Source organism: Pollicipes pollicipes, unplaced genomic scaffold (assembly GCF_011947565.3).
Source record: "Pollicipes pollicipes isolate AB1234 unplaced genomic scaffold, Ppol_2.1 Scaffold_946;HRSCAF=1095_pilon_pilon_pilon, whole genome shotgun sequence".
In the NCBI taxonomy this organism is placed as follows: domain Eukaryota; kingdom Metazoa; phylum Arthropoda; class Thecostraca; order Pollicipedomorpha; family Pollicipedidae; genus Pollicipes; species Pollicipes pollicipes.
This window is the reverse complement of record NW_023597094.1, coordinates 1-6,218: the sequence shown is the minus strand read 5'-3', so window position 1 is coordinate 6,218 and position 6,218 is coordinate 1.

Sequence of the window (6,218 nt, the reverse complement as noted above, 5' to 3'; positions counted from 1 at the left end):
TTGGCGAGTAGATCCGGATCTGAGCTGGACGGATTAGGTTTTTGAATGACTCGCACGGCAGAACAAGCGGGCTCATTAACTGAGAGTCCACCATAATCCGTCAGAAAGCGAAGTGCCTTCTTCTCTTGCATTGAGAATGGTCAAAGCATAGGGAGCCAGTGGCAGACGCGTCCAGTCTTCCGGCGGTTGGGTAGAAGCACGACCGGTATTAAACCTTCACCAGGGTGGTACGTGTTCCGCTGGAGCGGGCCACGCATTCTGACTCCAACTCCGAGCGCGTGGCTTTGCTCACTACCGCGACCCCCGACCAGCGAGGCATGGCTGAGTGAAGCACGATTATGACCCGGAGCAAATGTGGCCCAACATCTGCATCCATTTGAACTATGTCTATTACGATTACAACACCTTCAGGAGCACTCGTTCATGGACTGCATAAAAACATGTGTAGGGCATTGGTTTTAAACAAGGATAGCAATACACCTAGTTTTCTCTTTGTTCCACGCATGCAAGTCGTCGAAATCGGAAAATCGATGTTTTCCGCTCAGGCCTGAAGTCCCTCCCATCAAGGATTGCAATCACTGCGGTTGGCTTAGCACGCGCTCGGGTGCGGCAGGGGTCGATTTGACCTCAGAGGTTTTTTTTCCGGACTGCGCGGCATAGCCCTTTCACATTTTGAATAGCTGGAAGCAGTTGAATAGCTGACCTTTTGGCATCAGATTTTATACGTACTTTGCAAGGTCGCTAACCTACGGCAGGTCAAATCCATACCATGGATTTAGCGAAAACAATTTCTGGGAATTGTTTAATCTGACCTCACAACGAAGTGTTATACGAAGCGATATGTCTTTGAGACGGTTGCTTAGGCACAACAATAATTGAATAAATAACATTAAATGACCTAGCGTCAAGTATGAAGGTCAGACCAAGGTCAAAACCAACCTGTTTCTAGAGCCTGCTGCATGGGCTAGCTTCTGGTACTCATTTTGAATTTACCGATTGCAGGAACTGTATTAAACATCGTTTATGGACTTCTTGGGGGACAGAATAGGCCATTTACCTAAAATAACTCACGTCGGCATTATATTCTTAAGAACATGCGGCCCTCCATATTCCTTGAGGCTTATTCGAATGCAAAATATCAAAGTAGTGTTGCATAATTTTGGTCACCACGACCTCCTAAAAGTCAAGCAAGGTAAGTGACCTTGAAAAGCACCAGTGACCTTTTGCTTAAAACGGATATCCGGGTTCACGGTGATTTCATGACAAGGTCTGGTGGCACTTAGGATACCAATCTGGAATTCGACCTCATTTCATGAAGTTTGACCGGAAGGTCATAGCCTAGTAACCTCAAACATTAACACAAGTCAGTTGAAGTACCGACCAACGCACCCTGTAAATTTGGTGTCTCTAGCTTTCCTAGTTTTTTTTTAGATCTCTGTTGGCAAATTGACCCCCACCCGAGCGGGGGATGTTCAACCAGCCACCCGACCGCGTGTTGACTCAAACCCCCACTCACAAAGTCTCGAAGCTCACCGTCGCTCAACAACAATTTGGGTGACACTGTAGTGGGGTACGACGCTTCGTCGATGTTAACGACACTGAGGGTTTTCATGGGTGAACGCCTGTTCCGGTTGTTATTTAACAGACGCCCCGCCGGATGAGAAGTGGGTGTGACACACAGACCCAAGCGGTCTGCTCTGCACCACTTGAATGTGAATGCAAGATTGTGAAGTCAGGCAAGACTGGCAGGGAGCATTGCTAGTTTTCTAGCGAACCTTTCCACTCACGTCTGGTCAAAAACGCTGATAGCTGTAATTCGGGTTTGTTTGCAGAATTTCCCAGACCACTTTCGTGTATTAGATGATTTTTTTAGCCCTTTTCCGAGACGAAAATACTAATCATATATGTCGGCTTTTCAATGAGTCTAAAGCGTCAATATTATGAAAGGTGGTTAGCATTGCATTAAGATGTTCGGAAATAATAAAAAAACTCGTTCGTAAGACCGCGACGTGCACAATAATGGAGCACCTCTGACTCCATGCTGATGCAGAGACGACGCCAGTTCTAACGACCTTATCTCAACAACCCGCCAGTCAGGGGTGGTGGCAGTGGGTTTCTGTCGTCGATCATATGGCACGCGCCACAGGTGTCGCCAACAGTTTAGCTCGGTAGCGTGTACCATGGCAAATAACTCCACACCCAGAACCTTAGTCAGGCTCCGGCTTTTCCAGTCTATCATCGGAATCCTCTTGTGACCAAAATTTTCAATATCCCAGGCATACAAAGGAATCTCTCACTTATATACGGCCATTCGATTGGTGACATGAACAGCTGCTGCCGCTAAAATTCAGGCACACTAGTCTTACAATCCCCTTTCACCTCGAAAACTTGTGGGACTTCATGACTGAGCTCGAATTACGGCTGGCTTCTCTCCTTTGACCGCGAAAAACGACGATCGACCTCGGTCGCCATAGCAGCTGAATACATGGCAGAATTCCATCCAAAGTGAATTGTGAGTCGTAGTTGTTTTCACGGAAGTCTGTGATACACATTAATTACCTACGATCGTTTTCTTTCTTTTCATTCAATCCGAGTGAGAGGATGCAGCGACTCGATGAACAGTTGGGTTTATTCATATTTTGTTTAAAAAAGATCTTAGAAAACCTGATTTTTGGGTATTTTTGAAAACCTGAGTTTTGGACGGACAGCTTGTCCACCCTGGACTTTGGATTGGACTTTTTGCTTCCTTGACCACAATGCCTTGCAAAAGGCAAGCTTGAGGGCAACAAAATGCATGCATCCATCCCTGCGCCGCGCGTCCCAATCTGCGCAACATTGGGACTTGGTCTGCACCGTTTATTGCGTCAGTTGTTCAGTGCATCTGCGAGGAACATTGTGTGTATAAATAAGGCAATAGTAATAGCCTCATTCCTTGTGGAAAACCCAAGGAAAATGGAAAAATTAATGCGTTGATATTTCGGCAACGTGCTTTTGTCGAAACGAATATCGGTAGTAAAGTCACTTTTATTCATATTTCGGCAACATGCCTTTGTCGAAACGAATATCAGTAGTAAATGTACTACTGATATTTGTTTCGATAAAGCTATGTTGCCAAAATATCGGCGCATCCATCTCTCAAGTTTCTCTTTATACGAGAGTAAGGTTAAGTTTTCTATGAAGAATAAGTCTATTACTACCGTCTTGTCTATTAGTATCGTTTATTGATCGAATGTAGCAAAGTTGCATCCTTTTTCTATGCTGTATGCAAGCACACTGCCGGAAACAGCCCTATGGCAATGCTCCAGTATGGCAAGTATCGAAACACGTTATCTAGAGAAAATGGCACGCCCCAAATGACCACTTTCACCTGAAATCTTCGAAAATGTAGCCGGAGCACCGCAACCACACTGATCAGGAGGATGCTGGACACGTTCGAGCGTGTGTTGACACTCTCTGCTGGCAACAACGACGATCACATAGGCGTGAAGTTGCGGGGGTAATTTTTTGAACAGCTTTGGTTTCTGAGACAGGACTTTACCAGATTGCGTGGTTGAGCAGGGGCCAAACAGTGCAGCACCATGCGCTGCAGTGCCGCACAGCGCGTTGCAATGTACTTGTTCAGATGTCACGATTCGGGGGTCTTGTGTCAACAAGAAACTGCGAAAAACGACGAGGTGTTTCGATCCCACTCTGGCAGTTTTTTGGACGAGATCGCTGCCTTTCATTGCTGGCTCTGAGTGCTGCTTGTGTTGAGCCATGAAATAAGTGGCAGCGTTTTATGAGAAAATAGTCTAATCTTGTTTCATGAAGTCCGAACGGCTTGTAGAAATAGGTGTGTTAGCCCACCACTTCGCACACAATTTTGCCTGCAACTGTCCGAGTGCAACCATTTGCACGTCATCCAATGCCTTGACACGGTCACGGCTTATAATCGTGGAGACCCTCCCGCTTTTCGTCAGCTGGTATCTGTTGAGTCAAACAATCAACCGCCCCTGAGACTTGAACTTCAACACCTGCCAAGTGTTGGAGTCGCCTGTTTGAACGACGCGAGTACGGCTGCGTAAGCCGGCGCGGGGATATATTTATATATATATATATATATATATATGCATATATATATACATACATATATATATATATACATATATATACATATATATATGATATATGTATATATATATATTATCATATATATAATATAGTATATATTATATATATGCATATACAGCTGGCGATTGGCCATTGAATTGCATGTTTGAAATAACAGAGATGCCATGAGGTGAACGGTCAAGGACCTTGTTCAATTAGGTTTAAATCCTGTGAGGTGGAAGCTCAATTAATGGCATTGGTCATCTAATTGGCCTGTGAAATATTCCGTGACTGTGGGCACATTCCACGCTCGGTTAGCCTCGGCCCTTTATTTGGAGCAGTTAACATGAAAATAACCTTAATATGGTACAACAATCGCAGGGGCGGCCACGAAAAGGTGTCCACCACCAGGAACAGTCCGCCACCAGAAACCAAATGCAAACCCCCAGTGCCCATGCTCCCGCCACCACGAAGCACAGTCTCATATACACATCCACAACTCGTCCACCAACACAATTAACCAGTGTTATAAAAAAACAAGTCAGCTCTTACGTCTGGACTGCGAGTGGTATTGGGCAGGGGTGATGGCCCAGCAAAATGACATTTCGGTAGCGGGTGGTGAAGCAGGCATTCCATCTAACTTACTCACTAATGAGTGCTGACACTGATCCCCATGCTTGTGTCTGGGCCGTCAGGCGATAACATTATTGTCAAATCAGGCGGGTTAGAGCCGTGGCCGTCGACGGGCAGCTGCCGGGCTAGAGCCGTAGCCGTTGACAGGCAGCTGAAGGCTAGAGCCGCGGCCGTCGACGGGCAGCTGCCTGGCTAGAGCCGTGGCCATCGGCGGCGGGCAGGCTAGAGCTGTGGCCGTTGGCGGCGGGCAGCTGCCGGGCTAGAGCCGCGGCTGTCGACGGTCAGTAGCTGTCAGGCTACTGCCAGGCCGTGGCCACCACCGACAGTTCGGAGCAGGGCTGGGACGTCTGAAAGAACAGCCTTCATGCTGCAGTTTTGTATGCTACCGGAGAAGCCCTGGTTTTATCGCGTTAGTCGCTTGCAATACAGCATTTGCCGCTTTCGAATATTTTTCCGTCTAAAAAGTGGTAGCAAAGCTTTACTTCTTGAAAAATAGGTGACGAAAGTCAGGCGCGTGAATGCCAGTCTAGGACATTCATGTCATAGACGTGTTTAAGCGTTGTCGTCGTAAGACTAGCGTCGTAAGTTTAAGCGTCGTAAGGCGTTGTCACGTCCGGTTTAAGCAGCATGGAAGACGTCAGTACTGGTCAAGTACTTACATTCCACTTCTCAGAACCCGTTTTCAGTTTGAGACGTCAAAGTGTGAGGACTTCTAAATTAATTCATCGGCTCGATGCCACTGCGCAAAAATAATTTTTTTAGCGCCCAGAAGCATCCATGAAAGCTATTTTTGCATACCGCGCTTCACACAGGGGTGTGAGTAGGTGTTGCCTGACGAGGATGTCACTTGCATGACGTGCCACTGCGGTAAAATTGGTGCGACCCCTGGATTCCAAAGCATGCATGCGCAGAACTGTGATGTGAAAGCTCATCTGCTGGGCTATAGCTATCCAGAGTGTAGCCTCAGCATTGATGGAGAGTGACGCCCTGATGAGCCGAAGTATGCTCGTTTCCTCTGAAGGTCGAAGAGAGCTGTGAATCTCAAAGTTGTATCGCGAAACGCTATCGGTTGAACTTCGCTGATGGGACATGCTTCGTCTTCTGAAAACCTAAGCTTGATGGATTGTGACGTAAAGCTACCGGTGAATTTCGTTTATGTGGAATGCATTGAATTATGATGCCTTGAACGATGTGCAAACATCGCAGATTAATCGCTGGTGAACACTTAACGCTTTTTCCTGAGCCTGCTGTTATCTGCTTGTCTCCTGTACCAGGGTATTTTTTGTTGGCCTTTTGACTTATTAAAAAAGCCAGCCACAAATCAGTATCGATGCCAAGGGCCTTTAAAGCGTTTACGATTCCATCACGGCAAAAGGCAGATTAAGTTCTCTAGCACGCATGGCTTTTCCTGTCTTTTCTCGGAGCGCTCATGACGCACATGCACCATTGGAAGCCATAAGTTGCCGAGCATAAAAGTACCGATGCCAGTTGGACCT